The 16,521-nt window shown below is 39.8% G+C and overlaps 1 long non-coding RNA gene across 1 annotated transcript; it reads left to right on the top strand.

Moving 5' to 3' along the window:
* Positions 1 to 1,074: 1,074 nt before the first annotated feature.
* LOC116590876 lies at positions 1,075 to 14,336 on the top strand. The gene is made up of 5 exons (XR_004285779.1): positions 1,075 to 1,157; positions 4,226 to 4,319; positions 5,393 to 5,447; positions 6,414 to 6,550; positions 13,514 to 14,336. It is a non-coding gene; the product is annotated as an uncharacterized LOC116590876 (long non-coding RNA).
* Positions 14,337 to 16,521: the final 2,185 nt, after the last annotated feature.

The raw sequence follows: 16,521 nt of genomic DNA, 5'->3' as shown, positions 1-16,521 counted from the left end.
GCCCGATGGGGAGCTCGATCCCAGCCTGGGATCATGACCTGAGCCGAAGGCAGCCGCTTAACTCACGAGCCACCCAGGCAGCCCAATCAGATTTTTTAAAGAGCAGATTTATCCTCATTTCAGATTGGTCATTAATAGGTAGTAGCTTAGATCGATCTACTTGACTCTAGCAAATAATGAATAATCCAAAAGAGGTCACTGAAGGCCAGAATTAAAAGTTCTTGTCTGATTCCATTAATGAAATAAAAAATCCCATGTGAACAATCATGTTTTATCCATTTAGGTTTATTTATTTTTTAAAGGACTATGTCTATTTACCTGGAAATACTCAGGATTTGGTAATACCTTTTATTTTACAAACCTAGAATTGTGCAAGCCTAGAAATTGTTGGTGAGAGTGAAATTTGCAGAGACATGTACTGGAAGTAAAGATAGTGATAACTAGGATTCCCTGTTGCAAGTTAAGAAGTTACTTCAGAGAGGTAAAAGTGGCTTGCCTCTAATCACAGACCATGGAATTACGATTGCATCTCTATTCTCTTAATGTCCAAGGTGGTGCTCAAGGTTGTTGGTGTTTTAATTCTAGGGAAGCCTGCAGTTTAGACAGTGACCAGGCCCTGGATCCCAAAGGACATATGGAACCTAGTTCATCTGATTTGATAAGATCAGATTAGCTATATTACATACTGTCCTTTCATTTTGAGATTTCAATTATTAGCTCAACTTCTCATTTTTCCCATCTTGTGATTTGTCCAGTAGCCAGGAAAGTGAAAAGAAGACCTCTCCTTTATTTACCAGATGACCCATGGCCTTCTTAGCCAGGGCTCTCTAGAAGTGAGGGTGGAGACTTTTATTTGTCCTGTCTTTGGGACAATAAAAGGGGAGGGGACGCCTCATTCAGCCTGTCTTTGGCTCCTTAAAAGCCAAAAAGCAATACTATTTACTTAAGTCTCTGGGCTTCTAAGTGCTGGGGTGGCTCCTGTTGACTCCAATTGGAGTCCTTGAAGCTAGGTGGAGCTCTCTAGAGCTGTTAGTCATGTGAGGTTGCCAGGGCAACTTAAAGTCTCCAGAGTTGGAAGGCTTCACCAAGTACAAAGACGAGACTGCCAGGGTGCATTACAACTTAAAGGCGTGTGTTCAATAACATGTCATCTCCGGGTAATGGGGCTTTTATTTTTATTTTGTGGGATTAAAAGATCAGAAGCCGGAAATTAGCTGAGGAGGATAAAGAAAAGGAAAAATTAAAGGGGGGGGGGGCTATTTCTGTTCCTTATGTGGGCAATGGTTGAACAAGGAGAACATCTGGTCCTGGAGCAGGTCTCTGGGGCGCTGCTTTTAATTACCCCGTCATTTGGTCTCAGGCTAAATTAGTGACTGTGGGAGCAGCTCAGATCTCCAAACTGACAGGCCCAGAGAGCTGGACTTAGCCTGCCACATAGTCAGAGGGAAACACGGAGCTTCCGGTTTCATATTTAAACCAGGGATTGACTCATAATTGTAGCTGTCAGGAGGGTGATGGAGACATTATGTAATCTGGTTCTTACGGCGATGTGTATTTAAGATTTCTGTTCTGTAAATTCCAGAGGAAATTTTGTGCCCATTGAGGGAGAACTTGCTGGCTGCTCTGTGGTGTGCCCCGCAGGGTAATGACAGTGCTGTTAAAGGTTCTTAGGTCCGCCTGAATCCAAACATGAATGAATTTTCCCATAAAAGGCCCTCCTGTCTTTCCATAGACTTAAATGTGGATGAGGTTAGGCAAAATATGGTGAGCTGCAAAGAGGCAGTATGTTGACCCAGTGGGGAAATTTAATGACAAACCATTCAGTCCACAGATATTTTTTTTTTTTTTTTCCCCTGGGCCACATTAGTTCCCTTCACTCGTTCCCATTATTTCCAGCCTCAGAGATTCTGGAAGTGGACATTAGTTGCTCCTGGAAACAAAGCACTGGAGCTGTGGGTCATTTGTTCCATTTTCATTCTGCTCGTTTCTTGCCTCTTGGAGGCCTCTGTGGAGTGGTATAAATTTTCAGGGCCAGGGAAGGCCTGAGACAGACCCAGTGTTTGCAGCCACGAAAAAAAAGTCAGATGAGGGTGTTTAATTTTAACTCTGAAGGAATGTATTCTCAACACTTCTGCGAAAGGAAGACTTTTGTTTTCATTTGATTGCTCTCTGAACCTAATATGCTTCACCCGTGCCCTAAGAACAGTTCGTCAATGGAGAATGGTTTTCATATTAGGAGAATAATAGCGGAGACAAAATAAAAAATTTACAAGGTGAATTGGGACTGAGTTAGTTTGTGTTTGGGCAGTAATGGTGGTGGGGGCTCAGGGAAGACTGAAACCTTCCAACTCCCTGGTTGTGGGTTTGGCCACTCTCTTTCCTCTCTTGGGGAATCTCCAGTCTATCTAGACTTGGAGTTCCAGTTTTGTCTTTTCAAGCCCCTCAAAGAAGACAATGGTATTTATAAAGTAGTTTCAGTCAAAATTAATTGTTAAATGTGTGAAAATGTTTAATTAAATGTTGGTTGTCATCATGACCTATTTATAAAGTTTCATGTGACTATTATACAGTCACTGTAACTTAGGACATTATCATGGACTGCTGGCTGATGCAGAGATGGATAAGTTCATGAGCTGTCTAGCCTAAGTTTATTCATTTATTCATATGGGGGTGGTTTCTATTATAGTCTCTATTTTTTTCTAGAAAAAGTAAAAATTGGGATAATTGGATATTTGCTTGTTCATATTTGGAACATGTTATTGGGAATGGACAATTTTCACACTTCAAGAAGAAAGTTATTTTAATGAAAAATAACATAATAATAAAATTAAATAATATAATATTAAAATAATGTATTTTATATACTTGTATATTTATACACATAGAAATGCATATTTAAAGGACTAATTAAAAATTTTCTGTGTTCTTTCATAGTCTCAGTCTGTGAAATATTTTTTAGGACACAGTGCTAGTATAACGACTGGATTTATTTTCTCTCATGAGGATAAAGATTCACGTGAATGTTATACAATGACTATAGCTTAGGACATTATCATATGACTGCTGGATGATACAGGGATGGATAACTTCATGAGCTGTCTACCCTAAGTTTATTCATTTTCCTAGTCATTGAAGTGAATGGACTTGATGTGAGTCCTCTTGAGATACTTCCAGAGGCAACCATCCTTGTAATGGCTTCTATCCATCAGAAAATTAGGTCCTGATTTGACTGTTTTTATTTTCCCTCTACTAGAACTTCAGATGGGCTGGGGATTTCTCTTCCAGTCAAGGGCCATTGGCTTATAGAAAACAATAACTGAAGACAACAAAATGGTGTTATGCTGTGGCTTGAGGAAATTAAGCTTAACATTGGATCTAGTTATCAGTGGGACATTTCTCTTTCTTGCCTTACTCTATCCAAACCCAGGCATTCATCATTGAGGATGAGGGATTCATCAGAAAGGATAATTGCCAGAACTAATAAATTATCTCTAATTAATAAGAATTATTAATAAGGATTAATAAATTACCTATAATTAATAAGAATTAATAAATCTTTATTTCATGATGTTTAATTGGTATTGAAAATTAGTTGAGATTTGCTTTTCTTTAAACTTTACAAACCACAGTTAATCCAAGTGTATCAAGTTGCCCCAGCAATCTTTGAGAATTTCAATTGTCCACACATGAATTTTAAATTCCTTATCAGAACTTTCAAAGCCCACCAAATCTGGCTCCAATTTACCCTTCTAACTTTATTTCCTATTACTCCCAATCTACCCTTCTAACTGTATTTCCCACTTCTCTGTCTCACATGCCAGGTGCACCAGCCAATCTAAATGACTCCATGTTTTCAAAGCGGATTTCCTTAGACAATATCTTCAAGTTCTAGTTCTATAAAGCCTTCCATTAGTATCCCTAACCACAAGTAATTATGTCTAACTGAACTCCCATAGCACTTTATAATTTCTCTTACAACATTTTGTGATATATAGATTTATGTTCAAACCTCACCCATTTACTTCCTATAAGTTCCTTCATGGTGGAATCCATGTTTGATTCACGTTGTATCCACAGACTGCCTTATATTCCACTTACTCATGATAGAAGTTCCACAAACGTTTGTAGAAGGAATGAATAAAATCAAGCTACAACATTCAAAATAGTTAGGAGGGAATCTCTATTTTTTGGTAAAACAAAGGTGGGATTTGGGCTCCTTTCACAGATAACACCATTGTTTCTCCCTAAAATGGACGGACTCAGTGCCCACCACCTGTCTCAGAACCCAGAAGGACTCAGAACCTAGTGCATCATGTCAGGTAATGAGGAAATGTTTTGTTTCTGTTACTGGGATACGGATGAAAATAAGGATGAGGTAGGTAAGTAAACTCCTGTGCCAGACAAGGAGGAGATCTGGGACACTGAGTTTAAAAATTTTTTAACGGAATTGCCACCAGATTTATTGTGTAGGGTCTTTTGTTATCTTTCCTTCCCTTTCTTTTCCGGTTGATTTGTCAACTCTGACCATCTACTCTGATTTGAATGGGGCTCTGGAATAATGGGCTAAGTCAGGAGAATTGGCTTCTAGAGTTGGCTCTGCCACTGGCTGTGTAGTTTTAGGAAAGTATAAATAATTAATTTTCTCACCTATGTAATATTGATAATAAATTCTCTTACCTTTTTCACAGTGTTGTTAGGATTCAGGAGAAAAGTTTATAAGGAACAATATTGAAAACTACAAAGTGTTTTATATTTGTAAGGAGTTCTTATAGAACTTAAGAATACTGGAGGTTTCCTCTTGGGATATCTATTAAATCACTATTCCCACTTGCACCATTATTACTTAATATGTCTAATTAGGCAAAGTAGAGGGATTTGGAATTTTAGCTCTGCCATTTACTAGCTCTCTGACTCCAGGCGAGTTACCTACCTTCACCCAAACCTCATTTTTCTCAATTACAATTGGGGATGAAATAACTAGCTCATATGATAGCAAAAATTATGAGTGTCGTGGCTTTGTCATATGTCAACTCGGCTAGGTTGAATTACATTCCCTAGAAATCCCTTCCTTGAATGTGTTTGGTTGGGATAGGTCACAAGAGACATGTTCACAATGGGTCTGGAAGTTGAAAGTTAAACAGCAACCACCTGTCCTGGGATCCTCCTTTAAGTTCTCTGACTTTGGGGCTTATATATATATATATATATATATAGTTCTGTGATAAAGGTTCCTGGCTTCTTCAAGGAAGTATCGTCATATCATTAAGGTTAGAGGTTGCTATAACTGATATAGGTTCCAGTTTGTCCTTGTCCTTGGCTCCAGATTGTACTTGCTCACCCATAATTTAGGTCTTCTCTTCTCTTCCTAATGACTTGCCCTGTGGACTTCAAGCTCCAGCATCAGACAAAAGACTTACAGAGACTACTTAACCAGTCTCCACCATTATGTAAGATATCCATAATATCTACTCTCCTCTAATCACCAATACACACACACACACACTCCTACCTTCTAATGCTGTGATCATTATTTTTAATTTTGTCATTCAGATGTCAGAGAACTAGGTAAGATTGTCTAAAGGCTCTATCTATTCCCTATAGAAATCCTCTCTAAGATCTCTTCAAACCCCTGTTGAGTTTATATTTTCATGGTCACTTCTGGCTCACCAAACCTTTCCCAATCTGCACAAGAGACTTATTCATACAAAGCACTTGTTAACATAATTGTCTTCAGTAAAGATTTTGGTGGCATGGGCAAACAAGAAAAGTTCATGTTACAACAAAACAATTTCCAATTGAATTTCAGGCGCCCCTCTGTAAAATGTTTCTCCACCAGCTCATCTTTACAGAAGGTGGTCAGTTCTTTCACCCTGTAAAATCCCTAGCCTCAATATCTCCTTGGGTCCTATCTCCTTCTTTTCCCCTTTTCTCATCTGCTTTGCCTTTTCTTCCAGTCCTCCACCCAGTTGTTTTCAAGTGCAGAGTAACTTAACTAGCTCTCCTTTCTTTTTCTTCCTTAGGTTATTGTAGACATATGTCCATGCCCTTAGGATTTCACTTTCTATTCCCAAAGACTCTTTTTCCAAGAAGAATGTTATTGCAGTTAAGGAAAGAAAAATTTCACCTGGTTATAACAGTGACAAGAACAAGAAGCATACATTTAGCACTTACTGTGACCGAGGCTCCAAGAACTCTTCATTTGTCTTCTCTCATCTGATTTCCAAAACAGTCTAGTGAGGTAGTCTGGCTTTATTTAGCCTTATTTTTACAATGTTAAAATCAAATCCCAGAAATAATAATAATAATAATAAAGTAATTACAAAAACTAATATTTATTGAAATCATATAGGTCAGGCACTGTTTTAAGCACTTGACTTTTTTTGCACTAATTTCTTACAACTCTACAATTTTAGCATAATTATCCTCATTTTATAAAGAATTTAAGACACAGAAAACTTGGGTAATCTGCTCAAATTCACACAATAAAGAGAGGCGCTGTGAATGGAAGCCAGGCTGTTGGAATGCAGAGCCCAGGATACTGCTTGAGAAGGTAAGAATGTGTTTCAGTGTTCTCTCCTATAGTTGGCCTCCTCTCTCACCTTGATACTTTTCTTGACTAACCTATTATTTTAACCCACCACTCACATTTTATATCCTTTATCCCTGTTTTATTTTGTCTCCTTAGCACCTAATACTATCTAGTTGTATGTTTATGTATCATTTTTATTTTTCTATCTCCACCACTAGAATATAAGCTCTGTAAGGGCAGGGAAATTTATGTCTGCTTTGTTCACAGTAGCATTACTAGGGCCTATAAGAGTGTCTTGCACATAGTAGGTGCTCTACAAGTAGTTACTGAAGAAAGAATGAAAGAAAAAGAAAGAAAGAAAGAGAGAGAGAGAAAGAAAGGAAGGAAGGAACTGCTTACCTAGAGGTCAAGGCCTTCTAATTAGATCATGGAGATACTTAAGGAACCAAACACTTTGGACAGAATGTGAAAAGGTTGTAAATTGCTGAACTCTGGTTATGATTAAATTCATGAGGGGGCCACGAATACTGTGATTCCCCTCCATTCTTTCCTTCCTGTCCTTTCCCCTACCTCTCCCAAGTGCACCTATATAACTGTCTTCATGTGGTTCAGCTGCCTTCCCTATGAGCCTGCTCTCAAATACTGAAGAATAGTCTTTAAATTGCTAATTTACTTTCTCTATTTATAAAATGGAGCTAAATGTATTTCTAATAACCAGCAAGATTTGGAAGAGATCAGTGAGACAGTGATAGAAAAAAATAAGGCATCGACTTTAGGAGGACTCTGGCTATACAAACATATATGAAAAGTCAAATAAAATATTTTTGTCACCTCTCCATAATTTGAGGTTTTTACCTCAAGGATATAACTTAGTAACATTTATAGAAATAATGACATTTGTGGCTTTTTGTTGTTTTGATCTTAAAAAATTTCTTTTACATTATAATTTTAAGGTTGTACTTATTTATTTAGCAGAGAGAGAGAAAGAACAAGCAGAAGTTGGAGAGGGAGTGGCAGGCAGAACTAAAGGAAGAAGCAGGTTCCCTGCAAAACAGGGAGACTGATGCAGAGCCCAATCCCAGGACCCTGGGATCATGATCTGAGCTGAAGGTAGACACTTAACCAACTAAGCCACCTAGGCACGCCTTTAAAAAAAAATTTTTTTTTTAAACAATCATTAGAAATTACCTAGCATATAAATGTAGGATTATTTATTTATTTATTGAAGCATAGTTGACATAGAGTGTTACATTAGTCTTGGGTGTACAACACAGTGTCTTGACAATTTTATATGTTATGCTATGCTTAGCACAAGTGTACCTACCATCTGTCACCAAGCGATGCTATTACAATATCATTGACTATATTCCCTGTGCTGTACCTTTTATTCCTGTGACTTATTCATTCCATAACTGGAAACCTGTACTCCCCAGCCTCCACTATCCTTCATTCATTTTGCCCATCTTCAAACCCCATCTCCTCTGGTGACTACTATTTTCCTCTCTCTATTTATGGGTCTGTTTCTGCTTTTTATTTGCTTATTCATTTGCTGTTTTCTAGACTCTACATGTAAGTGAAATCATATAGTATTTGTCTTTCTCTGACATATTTCACTTAGCATAATACCCTGTAGGTCCATCCATCTTGTCACACATTATAAGATCTCACTTTTTTATGCCTGAGTAATATTCTGTTGTGTATATATACCCCACATCTTCTTAATCCATTCATTTATCAATGGACCCTTGGGTCATTTCCATATCTTGGCTATTGTAAATAATGCTGCAATAAACATAGGGATGTATATATCTTTTCGAATTGGTATTTTTGTTTTCTTTGGGTAACTACCCACCAGTGGAATTATTGGATTATAGGGTATTTCTTTTTTAAATTTTTTGAAGAACCTCCATACTATTTTCCATAGTGGCTGAAAAATTTATTTCTTTATTCATTTATTTTTTTAAAGATTTTATTTATTTATTTGACAGACAGAGGTCACAAGTAGGCAGAGAGGCAGGCAGAGACAGAGAGAGAGGGAAGCAGGCTCCCTGCTGAGCAGAGAGCCCGATGTGGGGCTTGATCCCAGGACCCCGGGGTCATGATCTGAGCCGCAGGCAGAGGCTTAACTTTCTGAGCCACCCAGGCGCCCCTGAAAAATTTATTTTTCCACCAACATTCCTTTTTCTCCACATCCTGCTGATAATTGTTATTTCTTATCTTTTTGCTTCTAGCCATTTTGAAAGGTATGAGGTGATAGCTCATTGTGTTTTTGATTTTCATTTCTCTGATGATTAATGATTTTGAACATCTAGATGTCTTCTTTGGAAAAGTGTCTATTTAGTTCCTCTGTCCATTTTCAGTGGATTATTTGCTGTAGATTTTTCCCCTCGGTTGAGGAAGTCACTTTTCTAGTTTGATTTTCTGCTTGGGTTGGTAAATTGCACTAAATTTATAATGTGAATTAACTAAAAAGATTGTGTTCATTCATTAATTCAACAAATATTATTGAACACCTATTGTGGCAGACATTGCTGAAGTATGCAAAACCTAATGCTGGTAACAAAAGAGACAAAACCCCTGTGTTTTTGTTGTACATTTGAATGTACTAGAGAGGTTTTTAGAGGTTGCCTGCTGTATAAGTTTGCTGGGGCTGCGATAACAAAATACTACAGACTGGGTAGTCTAAACAGACTTTTGGAGACCAGACATCTGAGATCACTGTGTTGCCAGGGTGAGTTTTTTCTGAGGTCTCTTTCCTTGGCTTGTTGGATGTTCATCTTCTCCCTGTGTATTCACATGGTCTTCCTGCTATGCCTCTCAGTACCCAAATTTCATCTTTTTTATAAGGACACAGTGATACTATATTAGGGCCCAGCTAAATGAACTCATTTCATTACTTCTTTAAAGACTCTATCTTCAAATATAATAACAGGCTGAGATAGGGGGAGTTAGGACTGTGACATATGAATTTTGGGGGGACACAATTCAGCTCATAACAGTTATTCTAAATTATTGGTGAACTCTCTGGGTCTTAGTTTATTGGGTCAAGAATAACAATGCCTGCTCTACATATCTGTTATAAACACACTATTTATTTATTTATTTATTTATTTATTTATTTATGCTTATGGTGATTGAAGCTAGATAGAAATAAATCTAGTTTTGGGAGAGTGATAATATTATTAAAGGCCATAGATGGAGCAAAATTTGCTCAGAGCTACACGAAACCAGCTGGATAGAGAGGACTATTCCTTTCAAAGATTTTACTTTTTTGGAAAATGGGCAGCATGCAGCTGAGTATTATCTCAAAGGACTACTATGGGGAGCCTGGGTGGTTCAGTGGTTTGGGCCTCTGCCTTCATCACAGGTCATGATCTCGGGGTCCTGGGATCGAGCCTTGCATCGGGCTCTCTGCTCAGCAGGGACCCTGTTTCCTCCTCTCTCTCTCTCTCTGTCTGCCTCTCTGACTACTTCTGATCCCTTGCCTGTCAAATAAATAAATAAATAGAATCGTAAAAAAAAAGAGAGAAGTTAAATTTGAGATCCTGCCTAATCACCACCACCACCACCATCATCATCATCGCTGTGACCATTGTTTTTACCATGTCACATTGGCAGTTTTTACTGTCTTATCCTCTCAAACTTTATCTGTTTCTCAACAAGTCTGTGAGCTCTTTGTGACTATGAAGTATGTCTAGGATTTTTTATGTGTCCTTTTGTGCTTTGCATGGTACTGGGCACAGAGCTTTGGCTTGGTAAGCACTAGCTGGCCAACTTGCATTGACTTCTGGGTGTGGTTGCTGAGTGCATCACTCAGAAGACTGGTGGTGGGAGGACAGTAGGGGAAAAGCTGGCTGACTGCCATGGCAAAGTTGGGAGTGGATACCTAACTGGTGATGGTACTGCTGACAGTGATCAACTTGTTGGTAGAGCTATGGGGTTCTGATGAGGGAAATGGAGAGATAGGACTTTGCAACTACATGAACAATGGGCTTCAGAGTAGGATCTCTAAAATCCTAGAAAATATAGACTTGTTATGATTTGAAAAGGAACCAAATCATTGGTCTTTTCTCATCACTGAGGCATACTTTGCCATAGAAAATGTAAATTATTTGGTGGTAGGCAGTGGGTAGGGAGAGAAATGGGATCAAAACATGGTTTCTACCTTTCCTTTGACAATAGTTATTGTTACATTTCCTACATTTATTGGAAAGGTTATTGGTACCTTTCCTACATTTCCTTTGGCAGTGGTTATTGTTAAAATATTTTGGCTAGGAAAAGATTAATTTCTGTCTTCAAAATTTAAAAAAAATGCAACGTGTGTAAAATATTATGTTGTGTAATATGTAAAATATTATGTTGTGTAATGTGTAAAATACTATGTTGATGCATATTTTGTTGAACAGAACAGAATATGCATCAGTCAGATCAGTCTATCAGTCCCCAAACTTCTCAAGCATTTCCCTTATAGGATGAAGGGTAACCATTCTAATTCTACCAAGTAAATAAGAGTCACTGAATCTCTATGATTTTGTCTGTTTCTTCTTATAGAAATTCTCTCTTTTTATTATCAAACCAAAGATTTTTCTCCCCAATGATTTTTTTAACTTCCCAATAATTTTTAATAAGTTCTATTAAACTGGGCCATCCAATTAGCACCCAAATGTGGATGTTTATTTATTTTTTTTGCTAGTCTAGCTGTTCTCAGCAGGGAACCTTTGGCTTTGCACTACAGTTAGGGAAACTGAGTGCTGAAAGTTTCAGTGACCCTCTTCAACATTTTATAAAGAGTCACAGCTGAAGTAAACAAGAGAGATAGGTTTCTTGACTCTCAAATCCTTGACTTTTCATTTCAACTTTGATTCCTACTATACTTGAACTTATTTCATTTATGTATTTTCCTTTCTGCGCTCTCCTTTTGGAAGACTCTAAAGAAGACTTAGGGGAAAGATTTTCCTAACTATTCCTATCCTATTGTCCCCTACTCTTCCATCTCTGTGCTTTGGTTTCCTTTGAAATGAAACCACTGCTTCAAGTAGACTCTCCCAGAGGTTTTCAAGGTGAGCCTGCTTCACAGCTGGAGACAGAATGATTGGTCATTAATCAAGCACTTTCTTATGTCATTAGTCATTTCTACATTAAGGGATACTTTTCTTGCTAGAAAGAGTTAAAATCAAGTACAGTAAGCAACAGCCAACTGTTTACCATTCATTGACTGAGGTTCAGAAATAGAAGTTTACATTTTTACTTACTCCTCTGCTCCCAAACAATGGCCTCCCTTTAATTTTTAAAGATTAAAAAACATCTTAATGCATCTATTCCCTACCTAGACTCACCTAGACTGATTAGATAAGTTAGGCAACCTAAAGGACCTGTGTCACTGATGGTGAGGGTCAGGAGCTGGCCCTGACTAGGTAGTGGTGATGTGGGTACACAATAGTTGGTGACTCCAGTGCAATCCAAACCTGTGGAGAGGTAGGGAGCTGTGATCTGGAGTTGTGTTAGCCAGCTGATTCTTCTTTCCCTTATTTAATGATCCTTACCAATAACTAGAAGATTTTTCTAAATATAATTGTTCCTTTTCAATTATTTTTAATCCATTTGATCTTTCTTTTCTTTATCCCTTCTCTCAAATATTCTTGCATATATTCACACTTTACCCCTTGCATCTCTACTGAAATTCATTGCTTAAGGCTTTCTAACACTAGGGGTAAAAGAAGAAAGAGATGTTTTGTAGCTATTAAGATAAGCAGCTCAAAATAAAATAGGAGTGCAACTGTATTAAAACTAAGCACTCGGGGCACCTGGGTGCCTCAGTGGGTTAAGGGCTCTGCCTTTGGCTTGGGTCATGATCGCAGAGTCATGGGATAGAGCCCTGCATCCCGCTCTCTGCTCAGCAGGGAGCACCCCCCCCACCCCACCGCCACCTGCCTCTCTGCCTACTTGTGATCTCTGTCAAATGAATAAATAAAATCTTTAAAAAAACCCCCAAAACAAAAACCTAAGCACTCTCAGAAATCTCTTCCTACCATCAATTTAGAGTGAAAATATCAGGAGTAAAATGGAGAAAAATAGTTTATTTACTGAGTGATTAAGATGTGATAGGTTATCTGCACAGATCCTCTGAATTCATCCTTGTTATGGAACCTGTGAGGTGGTAACTATTATTAGCGTCATGTTTGCCGTAGAGGGGACTATGGTTTAGAGAGAGTTAGTGATTTGCCAGCGGGCTGAAGTTAGAATTTAAACCAAGGAGGTCTGATTTTTCAGTGCTATACTTTCTCATGGGAAATCTCACACACTTCTTAAGGCAAATTTTAAAAGATTTAAATGATAAAACCAATAGTCTGAGCATATTTAGCATATTTATCATCTGACCCAGATGACAAATCATGGCAGCTAAGGAAATACTACATCTTGGAAACATGCTTTGCAAGTGTTCAAATTACTTTAAAAAGATTAAAACACTACTCTAGAACCCTTGGTTTATTTTCTTCTTTTATTTCTTTATTTTCTTCTTAGCTCTAAATTTAAGTCTTTAAAGTTGCTTCACTCTCTTTTTTTTTTTTTTAAGATTTTATTTATTTATTTGACAGAGAGAGACACAGCAAGAGAGGGAACACAAGCAGGGGGAGGGGGAGAGGGAGAAGCAGGCTTCCTGTCAAGCAAGGAGCCCAGTGAGGGGCTTGATCCCAGGACCCTGGAATCATGACCGGAACCAAAGGCAGATGCCTAATGACTGAGCCACCCAGGTGCCCCTAAAGTTGCTTCACTCTTAAGGCAAATTGCTTTTTATGCTGAACATTTAGTAAAGAAAGCTACTTTTTTCTCTGTCCAGTGTTGTTAGAGAAGGCAGAACAGCAAATTCTGGGTTCTGAGATTGCTTGTAGACCAGATGACCTTTTTGCTGCAGAAGTGCTGTGAATTTCATGCCCTACCGTTGAGTCTGAGGCTAATTATTATCTAAACCTTTCTCACCTCTAGATTTTTAAATTCTAAAGCAAAGAGGCACTGTGACCTGCATCGAATTCCACTAAATTGCTGACTTGTCCTACTGACTTCTTTTAACTTCCTGCTACTGTTCAGAAGGAACGAGAAGTTGGATAAAATGCACGAAATTTCCTGGAAACTTCCAGTGTTTCTACACAGCATTTAATATTTCCACATGGCGAGAGTGACAAGCAATTCAGAGTGGGATTTTAAGTTGGTTGTCCTTATTACTGAAATGAAAAAGCAAGACACTAAAATCTTGATTAAAGTGAGTTTAAAAAAAATTAAGTGAGTTTTCATTGATTTTGTGACTTTAAGAAAATTACCTAATTGCATACTAGGTTGCTTATTTTTAAAATAGGCATCCTAAGGAACACAGATTTGAGGTATTAGAAAAGTTTTATATTCCTGACACAATGCATGGTAGACCTTTCCTCCTTCTCTGCCTGGCAACCCTCCACTCATTTTCTGAAGTCAGCTCAGATACCACCTACTCTGTAAGGCCATCCCTAACTCACTCGGGTAATTTCAGTTGCTCTCTTTGCTCCCACAGATTTCATGACTCTTATAATACCTATTACATGTAATTGGTCAAGTCTGGTTTGCATGCCTATGGCCATCTCACTGCACAACTCTATAGAGGGCACTCTTTGTAATTCTGCAACAGGACATCCCTGTTTCCATCAGCTCCAGGCACCTAGGAAGTCCTCTCATCTTTGTATCCCTAAGACCTGGCATGAGATTCCTAGAACAAAGTTAGTGTTTAATACGTAGTTAATGAACTAGTGGCTGAATTTTACCTGTATTTATCTCTCTTGATCCCGGGATATATATAGATTTTTAATTTTTAAAAAAGATTTTATTTATTTGACAGAGGCAGGCAGAGAGGGAACACAAGCAGGGGGAGTGGGGGAGGGAGAAGTAGGCCTCCTGCAGGGCAGTGAGCTTGATCCCACCACCCTGGGATCATGACCTGAGCCAAAGGACTTAACTGACCACCAAGGCGCCCTATCCCTGGATCTTTATCCGTTTTATCACAGACACCATTTCTTTCTCCATATTGTCATTGCAGTCTTTCTTCCCTCTGTTCATTTGCTTGATTCTCTGTTTGCTTTCTAAGCATCGGGTAAAACAGCCATCTCTCCCAGTCTTGGGGGAGGGTCTCCCCTAAGAGATGAACCTTATCCTTCAACCCTGCCCTAGCACAGGGTTGTCTTTCAAACCTCTGTGATTGTTCAAGCAGCCTATTGTATTTTAATGGCTCCCAGTAGTTGAGGGTATGCCAAGACCAGTCAAGGTCCCAAAGGGGAGGAGGTTCTGTCTATACCTAGATTTAGACTGATGGGAAGCCAGACTCTCAGGCAGTAAGCAGATATATACAGTCCTACAGGACTTAAAGTTTTAGTGCCCCAGGCCACAACAGCCAGGTGATCGAGGGGACGTTCCTTGGGCAGCAGTGGTAAAGATGGGGCACCAGGCACTTGTCAACGCTCCCCTCCGGGAGTTCCCAGCATTCTGGAGCCGGAAGAGGGAGAGCAGGAAGATGGCGCCCGCCAGCTAGGGCAGAGCGAGAGCTCAAAGACAGGTCTGTGGTCTCCATCCAAGGACAGTGTCCTGTCAGGCCTCCAGAGGTGCATCAGATCAGATTCCCGCCCCTCGGGCCGAGGCTCCAGGACATGCAAAGAGGCCTTTTTCGCAGAAACGCTGCGTCAGGCCAGCCTGCTGTCTGTGCGGGCCCTGGCGCGGGCAGCCTGCCGGGAACTAGTTCTCCAGTTGTTACAACAGTCCCGTGGGACCCAGAACACAACCCCTCTGGTCGCCAGAGCCAGAAGGTCACGGACATCCTCTGGGCCACAGTTGCAAAGACCCGGGCACCAGACGCGCGTAAAAGCTCCCCTTCAGGGCCTCCTGGCGCTCAGGCGCGTGGCGGAGGGAGAGCGAGCTGGTGAAGATGGCGCCTGGAGGGAGAGCGAGCAGACGAAGATGGCGCCCGCCAGCCTGGGGCCAGAGCGGGGACGAGGCACCACAGGCGTTTCAAAGCCCACGCCTGCCCCTCTGCCCGGCGCTCCGCGACAAGCAAAAAGCGAGCGAGCCTTTCCTAGGCACAGTCCGGCGTCTTTCTGTGGCTGCCTCCGTGCTGGACCCTGAAGCAGGTAAGTCCAAGGGCGAGAATCCTTCAAGAGCGGTTTCTCAGATCCTTGGAACCGGTGGGTCTTGTGGAAGCGAGCCCTGTTCAAAGCTACACGTTTTGGGGGCTTGTTTCTCAGGTGCAGGTCTTAAAGACCTAGGAGTGACTCAGGTGCCCTTCGAACCCTTCGCTCTTCAGAGGGAAGCTCTGGGTGTTGCACTTCCTCCCCATTACGGAGAGCAGCACTAAGGGTGGGGCTTATGGCAAGAGGTGTCCCAGCCTCCTTCCTGGTTTGATGTGGCCCAAAGCTTACGGGTTGCTCAGTTTCTAGTTTCCTTCCTTCTTTTTTTTTCTTTCTGCCATTTTGCCTTTCTTTCTTTGCAGAGGAAGTTGTTTCAAATGTAATTGTCTATTTGGTATGTTTGTGGGAGGGCGTGAGTTCAGGATCCTCTTAAGCTCTGCCATCCTGAGGGGGAACTCCTTTTTCCCTGTTCTCCATTTCTCACCTCTTTCCAAAAAGAATTTGAGGTGGTTTGCAAATATATACATATGTATAAATACACATGTATTATTCAACAGTATTAAAAAAAAAGAAATGAGGCAATCAGGGAAAGTTTGCACTTTTTTTTTTTTCTTTCTCAGATTTATCTTTACTTGCCTTGAAACTCACTGGAGGGTGTTTGGTTTTTTTTAAATGCAGATTTTCTTAAACTTATACTAATTATATTGATTGGTTTTCTAAGGTGCTGGTCACTTACTCCCTTCCCTTGTAGTTAATATTCCAGCATCCATTTCACTTGGGCAAATGATAATGAGTATCAAGAGCAGTGGCATCACTACCTTGAACTCAAGGTCTAGGAGGGGAGGGGGGGAG

Source organism: Mustela erminea, chromosome 5 (genome assembly GCF_009829155.1).
Source record: "Mustela erminea isolate mMusErm1 chromosome 5, mMusErm1.Pri, whole genome shotgun sequence".
NCBI classification, from domain to species: domain Eukaryota; kingdom Metazoa; phylum Chordata; class Mammalia; order Carnivora; family Mustelidae; genus Mustela; species Mustela erminea.
This window is presented reverse-complemented; position numbering and strand designations above follow the sequence as displayed.